Raw genomic sequence first — 23,990 nt, 5'->3', positions numbered from 1 at the left:
AGGCTCACAAGCTGCAAAAGCATGTTCAGACACAGAAATGGCGCAGCACTGCCCGTGACTGGTAACGGTGACAGGTCCTGAATGCTCTTTGCTTGTTGTGGCTTCATTGCAGCCACACTCAGGGGTGACTCCATATAGCGGCGATCAGCTGAATCTTCATCATACCCTCAGGATGCCTTGGGCATTTTATTCCATAGAGGGATAATAGACCTGATGCTACTAGGTCACGATCCTTTGATAATCCAACAGCCACAGTTATGCCCAAGGTACCCTATGATTTAAACAGAAGTATCTAAAACTGTTGGGAAAGTATCTCTGGGTTTACATGAAAGCAATCCTGAGTTTTATGTAGGACCAGCTATCAGGAGGCTTTCTGGGAACTCTGTTTAGCTTGCATGGAAGCGTGCATGCATCTGCTATATGTTCTGATGAAATGGCTTGTTCACAGCTCTGAAGTGGCTTGTTTATCTCTTTGTAGCTGCTGGGCAGATGCCTTGTGTTTGTGGGGGAGATTCCCCCAGAAACTTGATGGTACTTCTAAGCAAAATGGTTTTGCCTGTTAAAGGGCACGTCCCAGTTATCAGATGGTCAGGTTTTCAACATGGGCACGCTCCTCTCCCTTGTTTACACCACTGCACTTTCACCTGAGCATCACTGTGTTTTGCAAACAAAAGCCCATTGTCAAGAGTCAGCCCTGCTATTTTTACCCTCATGTTGATGAGGAATAAACCGAAACCCAGTGGGTAAGACCGACATTCCCCCAAGTGCTCTCTAATTGTGGGCACCTCCATTCCTAAGCATCCAGATTGGGATACCTTGGCTGGGTTTGCAGGGGGAGTTGGGTAACTAAACCTTGTGAGTGCTTTGAGCTCTCCAAGACCTTCAGGAAAGCCAAACCCAAGCGTATGAAGATGCTGAAACTGAGTCATCCGAAATGAGTGGACATTTTTGCAAGCCCCCGTTGCTTGCCAAAAACTGCGCAATGACTCAACAGCAGGGTCTGAAACAAGAGCCCTGAGCTGTGTGTTAGCTGTTAGACTGTGTCGATGTGAGGGAGGGAGAGACAAACCTAGTGAGAAATCCCACTGAGCAGACAGTAGAGATCTGCTGCAGAGTCCACCAAGGAGAGCTGCAAAGGCCTTAGAGGAAAAGACCACCAATGGGCACAGATAGACAGAACAGCATCCCAAGAGGGAGGAGAGCACTGAACACCTATAGACTGGAAGGTTAAAGACAGTATATCCTACACACTGTGTCAGGACACAGCATCTCTTTGAAGACCTGTCATATCTTTACTTGCTTCCAACAGTTCAGTTTCATAGTTCTGTTATGTTATTTCTAACAACAGCGCTGACATGTTTTGATAACTGTGGGGGGGAAAAAGCCATCTAAGGACTTTATCATTGAAACTTATCATTGAAACCATTGTCAGGCTGAAAAAAACTTGCCAAAAAGAAGATTTTCTTTATCCCTTTTGATTGTTCCCCTGACGAGCTGGACAGGGGCTGTTTTCCCTTGCGCTGCGCAATCTAATTATACCCATAGATAAAATATAGACAGCACTAACCATTTGTCTCGCATGACTCACCGCTGTCTTTCCAAATGTCATAAATGCCAGCAAGCAAACTACAACCACGGAACACATTAGTGTCTCGCAAGGCTGCTTGGCTCGATTACAGGCTGCAAGGATTAGGCTGAGTAGCTGGGAGAAGATGGAAGGGAGATTTTACCAGGCATCAGGGGTCATTGTGTGCTGAAACACTGCAGATGATAAACCACTAAGAGGCAATCAGTGCCTTCAACAGCAATCCCCATTGTTACAGTCTGTACAGCTCAGAAGACATGAAAAAACAGCATTGTCCAAGTGGAAGAGAGACACCCACATTTGGCAACACCTAGGAACAACGATGTCTTGAGCACAACCATTCCCTGGGAATGGCTTTTGTCTCCTGCACCCTATAATGGCAGCAGCCACAGAAACCAAAGCCCCGACTTGCTCCTGTCAAGTCTCTGCTATCATAACTTGAACTTCTTCCCTGGGATAGACCTTGGGAAGTGTGCTGAATGGGACCACAAGCTAAGCTTGCATCACAAACACAAGCTGAGTGCTTCTCTGGCATTGCCGTGCCTTAATCAATCTGTTTGGTTCTAACCCAGGAAGTCAAGTTCAGCCTTGCATCTAAAATACAGGGCTGTGAAGCCATAACTTGGGCCTCCTGCTTTAACACAAAAAGTGAACCCATCTCTGGAGGGGTCCCCATCTTCATGGCCGTGTCCTGTGCAGGGGTGAGGCTGGTGCCTGAAAGCCCAAGTGATGGGGAGGAGGGCTTCCAGAGAGGCACAGTGAGATGCTGGACATCCTTACCAGGGTGCATCTTCTCACACGGCTGCAGACAGTGCTGCACACTAAATGCGTTTTACTTCATTGCAGACCTGACTGGAAGATGGGGGTCCCACTGGGTAGCTCAGCACAGCTTCTCCTCTGCCCTGGAGAGGACCAGAGCCAAAGAGAAGTGCATCAGGCTGAGTAGAAGAAGGGGCCAAAAGAGTTTCAGTCTCAGAGCAACTGACACAATGAATCTGCTATAGATAAGCTTTAATAAATAAATAATTAAAAAGATAGATGGATGGATGGATGGATGGATGGATGGATGGATGGATAGATAGATAGGTAGATAGGTAGATAGATAGATAGATAGATAGATAGATAGATAGATAGATAGATAGATAGATAGATAGATAGATAGAGTTACCTCTGAAACCTTGGGGAACTTTGAAGAAACTCATCCCTTCATAGTGAGGTGGGCAGTACAGCCTGCCAGTACCTAAAGGAGCCTGCAGGAAACCTGGAGAGGGGCTTTAGACAGGAGCCTGCAGGGACAGGCCAAGGGGAATGGCTTTAACCTGCCCGAGGGGAGACTGAGATGAGCTCTTAGGCAGAAGCTCTTCCCTGTGAGGGTGCTGAGGCGCTGGCACAGGGTGCCCAGAGAAGCTGTGGCTGCCCCATCCCTGGCAGTGCTCAAGGCCAGGTTGGACACAGGGGCTTGGAGCAAGCTGCTCCAATGGTAGGTGTCCCTGCCCATGGCAGGGGTTGGAGCTGGGTGAGCTTTAAGGTCCCTTCCAACCCAAACCATTCCACGGTTCCATGATTCTCTGACCTGTCTGTTCCAACAAGAGCCATTCTCATTTTGACTTTACACTCCCATTTGGAAATGCATCCCCTCACTGTTTAATATCCCATTCCCTGAGCTCGGTGCTCGATCTCATTCACATGCACAGCATTTTCCCATGCCACTGGAGCCACGGCTGGCTGCTGAGCTGTGAAATGTGTGTGCTTCCGCTCCACCAGCTCCTTCCAACACCCCTGGAGCAAAGGCTCCATCTCGGTGGGAGATGCCAGGATGGTGGTGCCTGATCTTTGGAGAAGATTCACACAGGAAATTACAATCAGGAAGAGACGCTCCGGTAGGCAGGGGAATGGTGGCGAGGGAAAGAACTGGGCTCTACACTGTTAAATCTCAGGCCATGCTATGCTGCACTGAGATACTGTGCTCTCCACAAACAGCTGCATTACGTTTTGTCATCGGGCAAATATAACTGTGGTTTATTTTTAGCTTTAATGGGGTGTCTCCTTTCAAATCTTATCACCACCCACCCACATCAAGTGGGATGGACATAAATACAAGCGTTACGTAGACTGCCCTTAGCTGAAGAGCACAACAATAGCCCATCAATAATCTCTTCTTTTATTTCCCAAGCATTTAATCTCAAATCCAGGAGAGACTTGTTTACTGATGTGATTCATGGCTGGAGCATAAAGTGTTGCCTGGCAAGGCCGATATTTCATATTTTAATATGGATTTTCACCCAAGGATCTCGCAATATTTATAAACCCTAAAGCTTGGCCTGCACACAAGTTTTTGCGGCAAGTATGTGGTTTGTTTAGGTTATTTTTAATTAAGAGCATTTCCCCCTCAGTACCTTAATAAAATCAGAATTACAAAATACTTTAGAGTTGTATAACTTCGTCCCCTTGCCAGGAGAGAAGAAGAATGTATCAACGTTAGTAACTTGGTGATGCTAAATCCAATGCAATATGCCCTGCAGCTCCATGGGTGGAAAGGTGAATAGGGTATACCAAGCGCTGCTGTTCTACTGGAAAATATGGGATAATTGCTCACAGGATCTGAATATCTGTGGAAGTGTTTCTAGAAATGAGGATGCGCTTAAACTAGCAGGATGAGAAACATGCTGCTTCACTGCAACGGGAAATCAAATTCTGGCAGTGGCATTGTGCTCCAAAGAGAATTCAGCCCTGGGGAAAATCATAGAATCATAGAATGGTTTGGGTTGGAAAGGACCCTAAGATCACCCAGTTCCAACCCCCCCACCACAGGCAGGGACACCTCACACTAAACCATCCCCCTCAAGGCTACATCCAACCTGGCCTTGAACACAGCCAGGGATGGAGCATTCACAACTTCCTTGGGCAACCCATTCCAGTGCCTCACCACCCTCACAGGAAAGAATTTCCTCCTTATATCCAATCTAAATTTCCCCTGTTTAAGTTTTAACCCATTACCCCTTGTCCTGTCACTACAGTCCCTGATGAAGAGTCCATCCCCAGCATCCCTATAGGCCCCCTTCAGATACTGGAAGGCTGCTCTGGGGTCCCCACGCAGCCTTCTCTTCTCCAGGCTGAACAGCCCCAACTTCCTCAGCCTGTCTTCATACGGGAGGTGCTCCAGTCCCTGATCATCCTCGTGGCCTCCTCTGGACTTGTTCCAACAGTTCCATGTCCTTTTTATGTTGAGGACACCAGAACTGCACACAATGCTCCAGGTGAGGTCTCACAAGAGCAGAGTAGAGGGGCAGGATCACCTCCTTCGACCTGCTGGTCATGCTCCTTTTGATGCAGCCCAGGATACGGTTGGCTTTCTGGGCTGCGAGCGCACACTGCAGCCGGCTCATGTTCATTTTCTCATCGACCAGAACCCCCAAGTCCTTCTCTGCAGGGCCGCTCTGAATCTCTTCTCTGCCCAGTCTGTAGCTGTGCCTGGGATTGCTCCGACCCAGGTGTAGGACCTTGCACTTGTCATGGTTGAACTTCATAAGGTTGGCATCAGCCCACCTCACAAGCGTGTCAAGGTCCCTCTGGATGGCATCCCTTCCCTCCAGCATATCAACCGGACCACACAGCTTGGTGTCATCGGCAAACTTGCTGAGGGCACACTCAATCCCACTGTCCATGTCAGCGATGAAGATGTTGAACAAGACCGGTCCCAACACAGATCCCTGAGGGACACCACTCGTTACCGGTCTCCAGCTGGACATTGAGCCATTGACCACAACTCTTTGTGTGCGGCCATCCAGCCAGTTCTTTATTCACCGAGTGGTCCATCCATCAAATTGATATCTCTCCAATTTAGAGACAAGGATGTTGTGTGGGACAGTGTCAAACGCTTTGCACAAGTCCAAGTAGATGACATCAGCTGCTCTATCCCTGTCCATCAGTTGTGTAGCCCCATCATAGAAGGCCACCAAATTGGTCAGGCAGGATTTCCCCTTAGTGAAGCCATGCTGGCTGTCACCAAGCACCTTGTTGTTTTTCATGTGCCTTAGCATGCTGTCCAGGAGAATGTGCTCCAAGATTTTGCCAGGCACAGAGGTGAGACTGACTGGTCTGTAATTCCCTGGGTCTTCCATTTTCCCCTTCTTGAAAATGGGGGTTATATTTCCCTTTTTCCAGGCATCGGGAACTTCACCTGACTGCCATGATTTTTCAAATATGATGGCCAGTGGCTTAGCAACTTCATTCGCCAGCTCCTTCAGGACCCGCGGATGGATTCCATCAGGTCCCACGGACTTGTGTGCGTTCAGATTTTGAAGATGGTCTCAGACCAGATCCTCTCCTACAGTGGGCCCAAGGTCTTCATTCTCACAGCCCCTGCGTCTACCTTCTAAGACCTGGGTGGTGCAGTCAGAGCCTTTGCCAGTGAAGACCGAGGCGAAGAAGTCATTCAGAACCTCAGCCTTCTCCAAATCCTGTGTAGCCAGTTCTCCCGAAAGCTTCCTCAGGTGCCTATTTTGTCCCTAGTCTGTTTTTTGTTTGCTGCATACCTGTAGAATCCCTTCCTGTTATCCTTAACATCCCTGGCCAAGTTTAATTCTAACTGGGCCTTAGCCTTCCTAACCTGGTCCCTAGGTTCCCGGACAACATCCCTGTACTCTACCCAGGCCGCCTGTCCTTGCTTCCACTTTTTATAAGCCTCTTTTTCCCTTTGAATTTTCCTCAGCAGCTCCTTATCCACCCAAGGAGGTCTCCTGGCCCTCCTGCCGCACTTCCTTCTAGTTGGGATGCAGCACTCCTGAGCTTGTAGCAGGTGATCCTTGAATATCAACCAGGAGTCTTAGCCCCCCTGCCCTCCAGGGCTATATCCCATGGAACCTTACTAAGCAGCTTCCTGAAGAGGCCAATATAAATAAAGGAGCATGTGTCGGAAATTGGGTGTTACACTCCAAGGGGTTTTTTGGTATGATGTGTGAATCCTACTTGGATTGGGCAACATGCTTTAGTGTGAGGTGCTCCTGTCCATGACAGGGAGTTGGAACTGGATGATCTTAAGGTGCTTTCTGATCCAAACCATTCTATGGTTCTATGGCAAGAGAAGGACTAGAATATAAATGCAAGGTCAGTGAAAGAAGATAAGAAATGAACCTGTTTGGAAGCCAGAGAGAATCATTGCATGTCTTGGTAGGCTGTAAAGAGCATGCAGCTCCTGGCATCTCTGCTGGGGATGCCCAGATGTGTCCAGCTGTGTCCAGCTGTGCCCAGCTGTGACCTCTGCACTGCTGGGTCTCAGAAGAAGCAGGTGAGAGGGAAACTTTGTTTGATAGGTTATGATATAAAAGAGGCTGAATAGAAGATAATACATCCTATCTGCTAAGAAGATGAACTACTGTGAGATGGAATACACAGCATTTTAGGAGCAGGACAAAAATCCATCTCATCAAAACCCTCTCTTTTCCAGGAACAAATGTAAAGGAAGTAGGAAAGGGAATTAAAACCTTACAACATCATTGATGAGGACAATAGAAATGGAGGGTTACATTACCCTGCCAGTGAACTGTCCCCACCCAAGAGATCTCCATTTCAGCTCTTTGCTTTCTTGTATGTGCTTTTTTGACCCTGATCTTCCAGCTGGGTCATTCTCTCCCAGGCATTCCCATAAAGCAATGGTCATACATGTGGATCTATAACACAAATAACTTTATGTAGCCAACAACTTATGAACAAAGTCCAAAAATACATTTCTGTTGATGACTGCACCAGACTGAGTTCTAAGGACCCCCAAAGACCTCCTTTCAGATGTTGGAATATGTTTTATATTCCTATATGCTTTCCACTACTTGTTCTGGAATACTGAAACAGATTAACCTGCTTTTAGGTTACTCTGTTTTTCACGACTGACTTCAGCTCGGGCAATCAGGTCTAAATAAAGTTTGGAAATCTCTATTTCTGATTACCTTTGTCATCTCAATGAGAGAACATGCGCTTTTCTCCCACTTTCATTTCGTGTGCTTGTGGCGTTTGAGTTTCTATCATCACTGACATGTCTAAGATGAAGTATTCAAGGACGTGATGTGTATTTATGGTAAGTGTGTGTGTTCACTAAGAAAACTGTGGTTTTACTTCTTAAGAGTGTGCACACTAATGCCTACTTTGGTCAAAATCAGCTGCTAGGTACAGATCTATCAGCTACGTTTTAGCTGACCTGCATAATTCTGACCAAAATCACTAGAAAGCTCTCACAAATAGCTCAGCAGGAGAGGAGGGAAAAGCAGGACTAGTAGATAAGGAATGCCCTCATGAGATGTATCCATCTTCCATCTTCAAAGGTGATTACAGAGATACCCCCTTTTAATCCAGCTAGACAATGCAAAAGTTAAGGATAATACTACTTCGATAATACTACTTCATGCGAGTCAGGCTATGCCGGTTTATTTGACACCGGCTTATGCTAGATCAATATGATTTATGCTAGATAAATACAGGTTGGATACAAAGAACTGGTATTTGGACTATTTACATTAGCAATTTTACTGAATCAACTTTAATTGAGTCAGGTAAAATCTGAATAAAGAAAAGGAACCAGATATAAAAAAGAACACAGGTTATAAGTTGTTCTGACATATTTTCTGTCCTTTGCAAAGCTACCTTCTTCTGGTCATTATGATGAAGTTCTCCTTACCCCTTAGAGCTCAGCTGACACCATGAAGTTGACATTTCCCAAATCAAGCACATACACAGAAGCAGATTAAGGGCAGAGTGACCTTCAGGCTCACCAGAGAGGCACTGTCATGTTTGAATCTAGCTGCTGACACTACCTGAAGCAAAGCTTCACTCTCTGCACCATATCACTCGGGCTGTGCAGCTCTCCGCTTTCAAAGTCAGGAGAGACAACCCAAAGAAATCACAGCCGCGCACTGAGGGCCCTTCCCTCCTCTCACTGAGCTGAGCACCAGAGTGCTTGAACTGCAACAAGACAGGTATAGGCAGAGCTCAGTTTGGAAGAGGACCTGGAGGGCTGCTGTGTCTTAAATTCCTCATGCTCACTGAAAAGTCTCCATAGCTGAAAAAGCCATTCAAATGGTGATGTTTGCCTGAGTTCCTGGTAGCTCTGAAGTTGCCCAGTTCAGTCCCTATAGTTCTTGTACGTTTGTTCTTGTTTTGGTTTGGTTTTGTACATTTGCACTGTACATCTGCCTCCTCCTGCAAAGGACCAGGCAGCCACCTCTGCCCTCACCATAGCAAACCCAGAAGCAGAATGCAGCCCAGTATAAAGCAATTTCAATGAGTTAAGCAGAACTTAACTTTCCTTTACTAGACAACACATAGACCCAAGGTATTCTTCATTCACCACCTCACACCAAGGACATGTCTAAGCTCTGGAGAATATGTATCCATCTCTCATGATAGGGAAATTGCTTGGTCTTGTCTCAAAATCAATAGAAAACCAATCCCTTTATGAAGAAATAAAGGTGGATAACACCAAAAGTGCATGCTGTCCTCTGATTTCCTGTCCACATGGTCCACTCAGCTGGGATGTACATGTACATAGGCAGGGATGCATGACAATACAGAGACATGGTTTGATAACAGAGGTCTGCGGTAGCTCTTGTCTCTGGTGGGACAGGTGCTCACCCAAAATAGGAGTTTACTTCTTATTTTCCCAGTGCTTTTCTAAATGACCTTCTGAGATCAGCAGCTAACTCAGGAGCTCAAGTACATGGCAAAATGAGGAGAAGAACCGAAACGCTTTAAATTCCATCTCTTACATGAGAGATGTTCAGATCCTCCCTGTGACACTACCAGTGATAGGATGCTGCCGGCTTCAGTTCTGATGCTCTGAGTGATAGACAAGTCCTCAAAGCATCACAGGGAGGATCTGAACACTTCTCATGTCAGAGATTGAATTTAAAGCATTTTCAAAGCTCTGCTACATTAATACTGAATGACAAGTACCTCCCTGCAGCTTGGGGATGAGTCTACAGAGGAAGACCAGACAACGGATGACTTGTGTTTCTGATGTGCTAAAATCAGAACCTACATGAGGCCAAGCTCCGGCTCTTCTGCTCTAAGTAACTATCGTGCAGGGTCTCTGCTCTCTTGGGTACCTTCCATCCATCCCTGGGGTCTGGCCTCTGATGTGTGGTTTCCCAAGGTCTGGGGTTTGGGTAGAAGACCCAGCTGAGTTTTAGCCACAAGTCCACTCCCCAGATACAGAATTCAGCCTTTCCCAAAGCTTCATCCGGAGGAACAGATCCCTTTGACGGGTCATCAGCTCTTAGACTGTCAGACACACTTTCTGGATTACTGCAGAATATGAAGAGCAATCTGGAAATGGTGTTTTTCTGATAACTGGGGTTTTTCTTTTTTTTATATAGCTCACGTTGCACAGGGCATGGATGGAGAATGCCGTATGTGGTTCCTTTTTCAATGAAAACACAAGATGTCCTCAAAGGCTGCACTAATTAGAGCTACTGCACTAATTAGAGCTATTCCCACTCTTCCCAGTGAGGTGACTGCTTGGGAAATGCTATTTCATTGAAAAGAAGAAAAAAATCATAGAAATAGAGACAACAGCCAAAAGAAAAAAAAACACAAACAAAAAAACAAACAGGGAAAAATTGTAGGGGAACAGAAAAGAAACCAGAGCTTCTGGCAAAAGGAAAAACCTCTCCAATAGTTCTGGATTCCCCACACTGCCCAGGTCAGACCTGGCTGTTCTGCCTGCTGCGCTTTTGGCTGTTTGACAGGTCTTGGTATTATATCATGTCATAGAACAGTTTGGGTTGGAAAGGACCCTAAGATCATCCAGTTCCAATTGCCTGCCATGGGAAGGGACACCTCACACTAAACCATCCCACACAAGGCTTTGTCCAACCTGGCCTTGAACACCACCAGGGATGGAGCATTCACAGCTTCCCTGGGCAACCCATTCCAGTGCCTCACCACCATCACAGTAAAGAACTTCTTCCTTATATCCAATCTAAACTTCCCTGTTTAAGTTTGAACCCGTTACCCCTTGTCCTGTCACTACAGTCCCTAATGAAGAGTCCCTCCCCAGCATCCCTGTAGGCCCCGTTCAGATACTGGAAGGCTGCTCTGAGGTCTCCACGCAGCCTTCTCTTCTCCAGGCTGAACAGCCCCAACTTCCTCAGCCTGTCTTCATACGGGAGGTGCTCCAGTCCCCTGATCATCCTCGTGGCCTCCTCTGGACTTGTTCCAGCAGTTCCATGTCCTTTTTATGCTGAGGACACCAGCACCGCACACAGTGCTTCAGGTGGGGTCATATTAAAGCCTTCACTTTTGTTAAGACAAAATCCTATTTTTCTGGCTAAATGGCCTCAAGGGAACTTTAAATGTTCATTTGCTTTCCCAGAGCTCAGATATACTCAGATCAAACCAATTGAGTTTCTTATCAAGCAAGAGGAGAATCTTGCATATAAATTTCTCCCATTCAAAGAGGCACAGGAACCAGGGAAGTTTGGCAACCCCATTACAACAACAAGAAGCCCAAGAACATTTTTAATCTTTGCGTATGAATTACACAACTCACAAAACTGAAGATCTCGAAGCAGAACTCTGCAACTCTCATTTCTTTTTCCCAACGTGCTGATTTCTCTATTGATCATGTCCCCCAGGTCCCTTTGCTGGGCTGTCATTTGAAAAACAAGCAGCATCTCATTTGTGGGCACCGTGCTTCTGTGGATTGCAGAGCCAATATCTGCAGTGCTGCAGCTAGGCTGTTAAAGCCAGAGCGTGTTCAGTAATTGAGCCCTCCGCCGATGAATGATAATGCATGTTTTAAACAGATTGGACTTAAAAACTACAATGAGCATGGCATGAAAGTCTTAAAGAGATCCGAAGAAGATAGATTAGTGCTCAAGGACAGGCTGGACGGGGCTTGGAGCAACCTGCTCTACTGGAAGGTGTCCCTGCCCGTGGCAGGGGTTGGAACAGGATGATCCCAAGGTCCGTTCCTACCAAAACCATTCTATGATTCTACGAACATAAAAGAAAGTGTTACAGAGTCTCCTCTGTGCAATGAGAGAGGGGTTAGACAGAAGGGGTCCAGAAAAGGTGGCTGCTAACATTGATTTAAAAGCAGACTTCAGGCTGCTTATAGTTCCACACTTACTCAAAAGACACAGAATCCCATACCAGCGGGACAGCAGGTTACAGAAGACATTGCTGTTAGCAGGATGAGCCTGAAAACCAGTCTTCTGCATGTGATAGAGGAGAAAGGGAAACATTTCTGAATCTTCATAAACCTTATTGAACACAGATTGATGATATACTAGTTAGAAAGTGAAAAAGCCCACTAAAATGCAAAAATCTTTTTAGTTTGGTGGAAAAATAAGTCATGCACAGTGAAAAACAACCACTTCTGAAGTGAAGACAGGAATATCTTGTAAAGATAAGTTAATCTCAGTTGAAATTGCTTTTCTGTAAGACTGAATCTCTATGAAAGCAATAAAGTGGAAATCCAGTGCTCATATCTTTTCAAAGAAGAAAAATATCCATCTTTATAGGTTTCTAAACTCCTCTGGTAGAAATAACTGGCAGTACCTCTTCATGGCAACATAAAATAGTGACAATATCTCACTGCAGCCATGTGAAAATCCATTGCGGAGGCAGAAGTGCGTTGTCGCAAGTAGGAAATTAGCATCAGAAGCAATGCTCACCCAAAACGTGCTGCCGAGGTACTCAGGAGAGCCCGTGAGCTTCCAGCATTGCAAACTAGAATATGCATTGATCGGTTTTGGGGATGAGATTAAAGAAGCAGCAATTGTCCCTCTGTAATTTATAGGTTACTGGTGACAACGTCACTTCTGCAGTGGCATCCTTCTCCCGTGATTCACCCTCATCCCTACCTAGGATAAATGTGGGATGAGAAAACTGGAGCTGGAGCCAATCTATATTTTTCATTTCAAGCTTTGACACATGAAAAATTGCCTGTTTTGACTTAATGCTCGGGTTTTAAATTTACCTTCCTAGTTCTGTGTTTAAGCTGGAAAGATAAAAGGCCTGTTTACTTTCTGAAGATTCAGTTCCCTGTTATTCATCATTCTCTATTCCTTTAAACGGGGCCAACTGGTAACTTTTTCAAGTTGGCAAAAACAACTGGGAAATGAGAAAGCCAAAGTGTGTTTGTTTCTAGACTGAGAAACAAATGTTTTACCTTATCTGAAATCAGTTTTGGTGAATAAATGAACAGAGTAAGCTTTTCGGATGCTCTTCCACAGCTATCTGAGTGTCATCTCCTCCCAGCCATGGCCCTCGCTACTAGATCCCGGTATAAAGAGGCTGACCCACATGGAAAAGGCCATGAAGAGCAGAAATATCTTCTTGCCTACCCAAAATGGGGAAAGTTGCCTCATTTCCCAGGGAAAGGCTGGGCTCAGAATGGGCAGGATCAGCAGCTTCCCAGTCCCACTGTTTCTGGATCACGTTTGCCACATGCCCAGTTCTCCCCTCGCATTACAGTGCGGTTGAAGGCACCAGACTCAAGCAGAACCATGACTAGAAGAGGATAACAATGCTGTGAGATGAATGTTCTGTGCATGTATGGTCTCCCTCACCAAAAAGCACCATGTTCAACCATTTTCCAGTGCCGGGACCCACGGGTCCGTGCAAGCACTGAAGTGGTGGGAACTTGGCATGGAGAGAAACTGCACCAAAGCACGAGGTTTTGGACAGCATCCACCATCGCAGCCTGGCTCCCAGCCTCTGCCCTCTCTGCAGGTGTCCAAGGAAACGTCATGTTGGAAAGGTTTGAGCATCAGTCCCAAATGATGACCCTTATGTGAATTATAGATGGATTTAGAGCATCCCTTAAGAACTATCAGGATCCTTTTTCTTTGTTGATGACTTCCAATACTGCCTATGTGCATCTTTCAAAGCCATAATTTGGACTTGTGTACTTAAATCCCTTTATGGCATAGCCGTTGACCTTTAAGTCACCGGAGCACTCTTGGCACTGACCCACACTTAGAGAACACATTTTCAGTGTTGGGAAAAAAAAGGAATTAAAAATTGTTTTCCATTTTTTCCTCCAGATACCCTTTAGCAAATGCACCAGACAATTCCTGCCAAGCGCGGTCAGCTGGGATGTCAGATGGGGATGAACAAAGACGGGGGAGGAATCTGCTGGAATCTGCATGGCTCCTGTTAGGAACTCAGGGATCTCTTCTCAAAAACAACACCCATCTCCCCAGCAGGACTGACCTACAGCTTTCCAAGCCCTTCCACAAAGGAGTACCTGCTCCTTTCCAGCAAGTACAGTCTGCCTGGGGTGTACGTGACAGAGCCCTGTATAGCACATCCTACTGTCAGCCTTACAAGCAACAGGCAAGATGCTCACTGCAGCTTGTGAATACCTAGAGGAAAACAAGCCATGAGTCTGTATAAGGATGCAGGAAGGATTTAAACCTACTTACAGGGCTCTTGCATGTCCTGAATATCGTGGAATCATGGAATGGTTTGTGTGGGAAGGAACCTTAAAGCTCATCCAGTTCCAACTTATCACGGGCAGGGACACCTTCCACTAGAGCAGCTTGCTCCAAGCCCCTGTGTCCAGCCTGGCCTTGAGCACTGCCAGGGATGGGGCAGCCACAGCTTCTCTGGGCACCCTGTGCCAGCACCTCAGCACCCTCACAGGGAAGACACTCCTGGTATAAACCAAAGGCCCCAGTGAGATCTATCGACATCCTGGTTTTCAGTCTGTGCCCCATGTAGCTCCAAAGGGTGATTTGGTGTTGCCTTGCCAAATTGTGTCACTGCTACAGGATGGTCATTTGAATGCAAAACCTCACAGCAGTGAAACATGTCTGTGTTGGTGGTCATCAGTGGTCCACACCTGGGACTTCTTCTGCAGTAAAAACAAGAGTCAAAGGCTGAAGGTGAGAAAAAGGCTGAGGATAATGTTTGAGCTGCGCTGGAGTTCCCAGCTCAGTGTCAGACCAAACCAATTCTCTTGTTATCCATTGCCACATGGCATCCTCATGCAACAAACCACAACCCCAGGAGCTCACAACATGAGAAGCTGAGGCTCCATCTTGCCCTTGGCACAATGAATAGACTGACTGAAGCAAGTGCCTACTGCACAATGCCCACTGACCTGTAACAGGCTTCAGCAGCATATGGGTGCTGTGTTTCTGGCCACAGAACAGGGGAGAAAAAGCAGCTTTCATGAGTTGCCAGTGGAGATTTATATTCAGCTGGTTCATATCGCTGAGCTTTCTTCACAAGAAAAGGGATGTCAGTTGTCACTGTGTGTTGCGCTGTGCGGGCATGCCTGGCAATGCAATTAGTGCTAAAGAGGAGGTGAAGGGCATGCAGGGACCACCACCATGCTTCTGGCAGTTAAATTCACTTCCTTCCCATGCTGCATCAGATACATAGCCATCAATTTCCAGCTCTGTGCAATCTGTGCTGCCAGAAAAGAGACCTGGGGCAGGCTGGAAGAGGTGAATGTTAATCACTGTTACATATCTCTTAAGAAATGTCTATAGAGCATCACAAGATCATCAAAGTTTGGCCCACAGTAAGTGGTACTGAATGGAGGAAGGTGTGCAGCCAGAAAATACCCAAGTATGGCATTAAAGCTTGAACTAAACTCCCGAAGCTGATAATTACTGGAGCTTGCCAGGTGCTTAGCAAGAGGATAAAAGCCTTGTATTAATGAACATTTTGTGATAGATAAATGGCAGATGGCAACCGGGTGCAGGAGGTATCGTGTGATGCACAAGGGGCTGACTAAGAGGAGCTGTAATTTGGACACTTTGGATGCCAGCTATCTGAAGCAGGGATCCACATGCTATTTTTCCTGCAAATACAATATAGTACTTTTAATTAGGTCAAGACACATACATTATATATATATATATATATATATATACACATACAGAGAAATCTATATACACATAGTGCTAAATAAAAAATGGTCAAGACCAAACCCTGGCCACAAGGCTGAGCAGCAAGAACTGGTTTTCATCCATACTAAATAAAGCTAATCCCCTGTGGAAGGTCTGTATTGGAGAGCCATGGAGTAACCCACCAATTCAGTTATGTGAACAGCAGCGGTCCCGTGCTTCAACTGATCTCCCAACCCCGTTCTTTTAGCAGTATAGATGTGCCTTCAGCTTTCTTTTTAAACCCATTATCCATGGTTTGTTTAAATGGGGGGGGGGGGAACAGTTTTCAATGCCATCCGCCAGATAAGTCTATTATTTAGTCATATTGGTCAAGGTTTTGAGTGATCAAAGGACAGAGGAGTGGGTTCCTGCTGACACCAAGGGAAAAAAACCCAATAGTGCTTAAATAGGAAAACATCTATTATTATGTGCAGTAACCGTGGAAAACGTGAATCCAGGAGCAGCTTTATGAGGGATGACTCAGATATTGGTCATCCCTGGAAGTGTGGTCAAAACAGCCGGGAATACAGCGATGGGGATGGGAAAGCACCTGCATTGCAGAGCTGAGGTGACTCAGAGGGAGAGTTTCATCTCCAGCCTCTGAGATTTTCTCCTGTCATGCGAGCCCCATTCCCAGCAGCATCCCAAATCCACCCCGTCCTTCCTTCCCCAGCAGCTAAAAGCCTGCAAATCTGAGGCTCACACTCAGACACTTTCTCCTTCTTCCCAGAGGTGAAATTGGGGTCCCTTTCAATGCAGGGCTCATTTAGGATGAAAAAGTGTTTTGGACACAAAGCTGTGTAAAAATCCAGATGGGTTTCACCAAACATCATGCGCCAGCAGGGTCAGGATGATGCTGACTGCAGGGACAGCTGACTGCCCTGGAAAGGTGGGTGATCAGGTTAGGTCAAAACTGAACAGAAAAAGATGGTTGTAACTTCCTAAAATATGGAATATTGTCTTTTCTTGAGGTTTTCTGCTTTGCCATCCTCTTCCTTAAAAACTAGAAATGTGGCAGTGAAAGGAGAAGGCCCGATTCCAGTTCAAAAGCTAATCCCAAACTTCTTTTAACCTATAGCAATTTACTCCCCAAACCACAAAATGCTCCATCTTAGCACTCCCACTCCCAGCCAGGATGGGCTGGTCCCCATGCCCTGCAGCCATTCCCAGCTGCACGAGGATCTCCAAATCCTTCTCCATCCCACAGATCTACATCACCACCATCTTCTCCTAAGCCCTCCAGCCTTTTCTTAATCAACAGAGGAACTCCAAATGTCTTCCTATAGTCTCCTCCCTCATGTCCCACCTCTTCTAGTATGACCTAAAGAGAGGACTGGACTGAGGTCACTTCCAGGGATTGCAGAAATACTGCTTTGATGTTTTTCCTGCAAACATAATATTGGGTTCAGAAAGAATTGTATGTAAAGCCAAGGGATCAGAGCTGGCATTTCCCAGGCTGGCTGCACAGCTCCGTTTGGGATAAAGCCCATTTATTTTGTATGAGGCAAATACTAGGAAACTGATGGAAGACACACTACTGCTGGATACCCATGTGCACCAGCTGGGTATCATGGCAGCAATACACTGCACAAGTACACTGATGTAACTCAGAGCTCCATCACCAGCATCTGGCTCAGGCACGTGTACCACCACACCCAGTCCTCCATCTCCTCCTGCACATCAAAAACTCCTTCAAACATCAGGATCCCCGGGGCAGGCAGCATTGTCACTGCCCCAGTGTCCCCACTAGGATTTTCACCACCTGTAATGAGCCCCTCATCCTCCTCCATGCTCAAGGTCTCACCCTTGTATAAGATGTCTGAGTGTCTATGCAGTCTCTAAACGCTGCACAGAATCAGAGGGCGTCTTATTCCCCAAGCACATCAGCTGCTGCTCAAGTATTTCAGGCTATTCCTCACTTCTTTGCTAGGCTTGAAGCAATTTCCCCAGCTCCCAAGCCTGTACTTCTCCAACTGGAATGTTTGTAGGTTCGGGGCCTCTGTGATGGGCCAGTTCCAAACTGGCACAGTTTATTCAAGTGCTATAAAGCCTGAGACTCTTGAAGTAAGTGGAAATCTTTCCAGGGGATTCAACAGCCTTTGAATGCAGCTTTCAATGTGTGTAAACCCACCTGTCCCTGCAGGAGGGCACAAAGATGATCATGCCATAGTGAGAAATACAATCTGATTTTAGGAGGCACGATGCAGTTGATCTGGCCTTCCACATAAATCAATTTTCCACTGGAATGTATCACAGCTGAGCTGAAAAGGGTGCAGGCAGTTATACACGGTAGCAAATCTCAGCCTGTATCTGCTCTTCTACGTGGCACTCAAGATAGTGAGACTGAAAGAAAATAAGTAAGTGCTAGCTTTCATTTTTGTATTTATTTATGGCATTTTACATGCACATTCCTTGGGTAAATACAGAGAAATCTCATAGTGTGAAGATGAAGGCATGAGGAGGTGGCATAGCCAGGCGCGAAGATTCCCATGTGTTGATCCAAGCAGGAACCTTCGGGTGTGACTGTTAGCCTTTCTGACCCATTTAATGAATTGGCTCATTATCAGCACCCCAGGAGCCACGTGTCATAGAATCACAGAATGGTTTGGGCTGGAAAGGACCTGAAGATCATCCAGTTCCACGCCCCTGCCATGGGCCCGGACACCTCACACTAGACCGTGTCGTCGAAGGCTTTGGCCAACTTGGCCTTGGACATTGCCAGGGATGGAGCATTCACCACTTCTTTGGGCATCCTGTTCTGGAAAGGGGCTCTGAGGGCTGGAAAAGCAAAGGTTGGAAATCATAGAACAGTTAGGGTTGGAAAGGACCTTGAGATCGTCCAGTTGTGGGAATATTTTCCCCAGATGTGCAGCCTGTAGAGAAATAAAATCTATTCCTTTTCCCTATTGCTTTGGTATCATTTTGCTGCTAACACACTCACAGAATCACAGAATCCCAAGGGTTGGAAGGGACCTCAAAAGATCATCTAGTCCAACCCCCCTGCAAGAGCAGGGTAACCTACAGTACATCACACAGGAACTTGTCCAGGCGGGTCTTGAATATCTCCAGTGTAGGAGACTCCACAACCCCCCTGGGCAACCTGTTCCAGTGCTCCGTCACTCTCACAGTAATTCAGCTACATGCCCAGCTGACCATGGAAGGATGAGAATTGAACTTGCAAGTATTATAGCCCATTTCAATTTGAGAATGTTAAAAAGCAGGAGGGAATGTTTCATATTGGCTTGTTTCAATGTAAGATTAACTCCTTAGGAGGATAGGCCTGGCTGGATGGCATCACTGTTTGCACAGTGTAGGTGGCCAAGCAGTGTTACTGCAGGTGCAGAATCCCTCGTTATGCCACCAAGATCCCAAGCATTGATGTTAAGACTCTGATGGGCTAAATTCAGCTTTTCATGACATTTGCACAAACACCTCTGAAGATCTGTGCCTGTTCTGTCACAAACCACTGGTTCTTCCTAACCGTGCTCCTCCGAGGAAGCTGTTGCAGTGGGATTTCTGCCTATTCCCATGCAAGCTGCAGACAGCATCAAACACATTTGAAGGTTTAGTCACTCCTTGGTGAAGTAGGTGTTCTGTAGTGTGGCCCAGTACGGTCACAGATGCATTTTTATCCTGTCTTTTAGCACTATGTAATTCATTCAACTATGCAATAAGAAGGTTTTACATCTTTAATGTCCAAAGAGATAATTTGCAGAGAGATCTAGAAAGCCTGGAAGTAAAGAAATAGCCATAATTGGGTTAACCTCTGATGACTTTGAATGAAATCTCCAGTAAAGGATGCATGAAATAAGCTTAGCGTTCAGCCTGTTCTTTTATGCTGGGGAATATAAAAGACAAACGAAAGATGAAAAACACTACTTTAAAATGCACGGCCATGATGCGGGATGAATTCAGAGCACCCTTTTCCCTGAACAGACATCTCCATTATGTACCCTAAAGATGAGGCAGAGGGAGGTATCCTAATGCCACACGCACACAATAGCTAAATGGTCGAGCCTGCACAGTCGAGAGTGTTTGGACCACACGTTGCACCTCCAAAGTGAGAATTCCCCCTTCCACCCAGGAGATGGCACTAAGGCACCCCCACAAAAAACATCCCTTCAGTCTTCCCCAAAACCTGCTTTCCCTGAAGTTGTGTGCTGGGGAGAAAGCCTGCAATGTTTGCATTCATGGGTTGTGCACCTTGTGATGGGACTAAGTGAGCGTCCTATGAGGAAACACGCTTCTGATTGCTCTGTGGATGCTGTCACCTGGATTTGAAGTGGATTGTCCTGCTTATGGCTCCAGCCCAGTGAGTTTCCCACCAGAGAACTGGTGGATCGGAGCGGATTCCACCCAAGAGTGTTCCCCTGTTCTGCACACAGCACCAAATGCTTTGAAGAAATATGCCTACGGTCAACCAGAGCGATCAGAAGGCAACATGGTCCTGGAAAACATACCATCCACAGCCTGACACATACCCAGCTTGTTTCCCTGTGCTGGCTTTTGTTTGAGTTCCCCCACTCCTTGGACTCTGTTGCTAGTGTAAAACCTGATGTTCATCCAGACTGCTTTTGGAATCCTGGTGAGCTCATGACTGGTGTTATCTGGTGCTGTGAGCCCAGGTCTGACAATGGATGGTGTGGAGGTAATGCCAGTATTAGCTAGAGCTTCTCAGCTCTTTCTGGTCCCAGTGCTCTTCTGTGTTAAGCTTGTGTCACCCACACAAAGAGGCTTCATCCACCAAAAACCAGAAGCATCACTGGAGACACCAGGGAAACAGGGAGGTTGATCGTGGCTGCTCCCTTCTGTCGTCTGGAAATGCTTGCATGCAGCCTCAATGTTGCATGTTACAACAGAGCTGTGACTCCCTTAGGTGATGTGAGAGCTTGCTAAAGGCACACTTTGCTGACCACTGCCCACCCTTTTGTGTGCTTGAACTGCCTTTGGACCATCATAATTTCTATAGCAGGGAGATGCAGGGGGAAAAAACACTAAGAGCAATCACTGCCAAGTCAGGATTGGGAATATCTGATTGATATTATTATAATATCTGATTAATATAACACACTGGGAAGAGGCAATGAAGGCTGGAGAAGCAAAGTTCTGAAAGACAATAAATATAATTGTGGGAAGATAAATGGCAGGAGATGGGGATGCAACAGGCTGGATCCTGAGAGCAGGGGCTGAAAGGTGCGAGTGCAGGTTTCCAAAGCCCCATCTCTAAACCTGGTCTCCAAAGTTAGGAAGTGCCTAAATAAGCACAATATCCAGGAAGAACGTTTACCTTCAATAGCAGCACCTTCCCCTTCTCCCTGGCACACCATTAAGGACCATGTTAGCAAATCCAGCATCCATCTGCCTGATTGAATATCCTCATTAGTGTGCCTGACGGGGTGTATCACTACCATGCATTCTGATTCAGTCATTTGTTTCCACCGTGGCTGCCCATTTTGATTAGCATTTAGCAACGTGTGTTATCCTAGTGAAGGTGGCTTGAAATTGCCTTGTGTACGTGCCCTAAGCATTCATCTAGACACAGCCCCTGTCAGTGTGTAACAAACCGTTGTAGCTAAGCAATGTCAAATTCAGCTTGAGGAGCCTGTCTCCAGCACAGGGACGCAGGATAATGATGTTTTTTCATAAGACAAAACTATCAGTGAGGCCACGGGATTAACTTTCAGTGGTACAAAATGTCCCATTAGGAACACCACTATTCTCATGGTCTCATGCCCCAAAGAAATCAAACTCTTTGTCTACTCAGGAGCCTCTGATGCAAATAAGCTTTTCTGCCTGCTATAAAGTTAAAGGCTGTTTCATTGTTTCTGTCCTCCAAATTCTGCAGCCATTAGACCACTATACTTAGCTATAGAGCAAATACCCTATGCCACCCAAAGGCTGTATGGGCTGCCATCAGAAATGTCCCATGCCAGGATGGGAAGAGGGAGCATCTCCAGAGAAACACCAGATCCTTGTACCTCCCTGTATCATCTGGTTGGAGCATGGACTTGCTAGGCTTCATTTTGCTAAATCCCTCAGTGCTTCTCTTCCTGCAGGGAAACACAGCCATTAATGTGACTTTCCTCAGGTCCTGAAGCAAGTTAATGGTGACATTTGCTGGGGTTAAGCGGTGAAGGGTTGAAACATCCATCAATATAGGGTGTTTCATGAGTATAAGGAAGCAGGAGAGGTGATTCGCTTTGATGATACACTCCTCAGGGACCAGTGTGCTAATGGGTATACATAGCCCTGTCACCCCTCGGGACTAAGTAATCTAATATATCTAATTAAGATATATTCTTATATCTAATATAACATATTACTGTAAAATAAGTTATTCGCTGTCATTTTTATTATCTTTTGATATTTTGGCTGTAGCTGTTAATAATCTCTTGCTTATCCCTGGATACTTCAATGATGTCTACTGTCAAGGATGTTTAAAGGTATTAAAAGCAATACCTTCTAGGAGCTAGTGAGAGGGCTCTCTAAACCCTCTACTCCAGGCTCATTTTAGCATCAACTCAGAAGACCCAGTCAGACCACTAACGGGCTCAGCAGAAAGGCTGCGATGGGACATCAGGTCTCGGATCTTAGCTCTGCATTGCCATCTTCAGGCTGGGAGCAGCCTTGCTCCCTCCAGAAATCCTAGAAATCTCCCAAAGATCGAGCTCAATTCCGGCTTACCCAGCATTAGCCGATATTGGTGGCCAAACCCTGCGAAATGGTGTTAGATACAAAGGAGAGGAAGGAACTCTGCAAGGCTGGTGCTCAGCTGCCCTGGATAACACAGGTATTCCCCTCTCTGTGAATATACAAGACTTTAGGGAGTAAATTAACACAGGCAATGCTGTTTTACACACATTACTTCTTGCTTTGTTTAGTTTATTGGCAAGTTTTCTTTCAAGTACATAAATTGAGGCTGCCTGAGTGATTTGAGCTCTGTAGCCTGTGCTGTAACCTCTTCCTCCCCTGGAAAAGCCTTTTCTGACAGTGAGAAAAGCTGGGGTTCTGAGGAGATTTTAATGATATGTGCTTCAAAAGGCCTCTGGCAAGCATTTCACATCTGATGGGCACAGTGGTGGGTTTGCAAGAAAGAGAAGAGGTTTTCAGGCTTTCAGGATCTCTGACGGACAATATCACGGTGACAGCTTGGGGGCACAAGGAGCTGTAATCACAGAGCAGCATAGGTAACGCATCTTAAAATAAGTGAGAAAATCATGGGATAGCGTAGCTAACACAAAATACATTGAAAATCACGGGATAATGAAGGTGTCCTGCCCAGCAAGGCCAGCTTGAATGAGGTTGCTTGGACCTTGTCTCATCGCCTTGTGAACATCCCCCTGCGATTCCACCACCTCTCTGGTCTCCAGCCAGTGTTTGACCACTCTCATGGTAAAAATTATTCCCCTGATCAGATCTGGTTGGAAAATCACTTTCTAGGAGCCCAAAAATCATAGAATCACAGAATGCTTTGGGTTGGAAAGGACCTTAAGATCATCCAGTTCCAACCCCCTGCCATGGGCAGGGACACCTCACACTAGACAGTGTCACTCAAGGCTCTGTCCAACCTGGCCTTGAACACTACCAGGTCTCAAACTGTTTATACTTCTTTCCATCACCTCAATCCTTGAAATCCACTACTCCCAGTCCAAAAATGGGTAATCCCGGTGCTTACCATGGTCACCCACAGCACCAGTCACTGGGCTATGTCCATCTCAATCCCTTTCCCAGCACACAGCCCCGTAGCAGGGATCTCAGATGACCACCTCAGCCTCTGCAAGAAAATGCTATAGGCGTCATTGTACTCGGATATCCAGTGGTTCCTGCGGAGAACATGGAGAAGGGGATAAGAAGACTTCCATCCTCTCCATGCACCAGAACAAGCGACCTGCCTCCGCTTTCACAGGGGTTGTCACGCAGCCAGTGTAGAGCAAAGGAAAGCACAGTGGGGAGAGGAGGACCAGCTTGTCTCCATCATGCAGACGCTGAGACACACATGGCTCCCATTGGGACCAATCTCCCACCTAGATCAGCCATTACCCAGGCTGGGCTCCAACCCACACATAACTCCAGGATCATAGATTAAATCGAGACTTCAGCGAGGAGCTGAAATCTGTGCGTGAGGGGGATGAGGCAGCAGGGAGGAATTGCCTTTCCGCTGAGAAACGGGAGCTCAGGAGCAGTTGATGCCTGTTTGCTCATAGTGCGCGGGTGAGTCACATCGCAAACAGCTCCTGCCCTGTCTGATCCGAGAGAGCCCTTTCCCAGGGGAAGCCCAGGTGTGGAAATGTTGAGACGTGCCTCCCGCTCCCAGCCCCACAGGGACCTCAGCATCTTCTTTCCATGGGGATGGGGCTGTTCAGGAGAGGTCTCCTCACCCCTATCAACACCACCAACAAAACTGCTCAAGAAAAGGCTGAGCAGGCTTGGAGAAAGGATTTGGCCCCGAGGGAAACCATTCAAGCTCATTGCATAACATGGACGCAGAGAAACATGCTTCAGAAACA

The sequence above is a fragment of the Lathamus discolor genome, chromosome 1, assembly GCF_037157495.1.
Source record: "Lathamus discolor isolate bLatDis1 chromosome 1, bLatDis1.hap1, whole genome shotgun sequence".
NCBI classification, from domain to species: domain Eukaryota; kingdom Metazoa; phylum Chordata; class Aves; order Psittaciformes; family Psittacidae; genus Lathamus; species Lathamus discolor.
Note: the sequence above shows the minus strand (reverse complement) of the source record.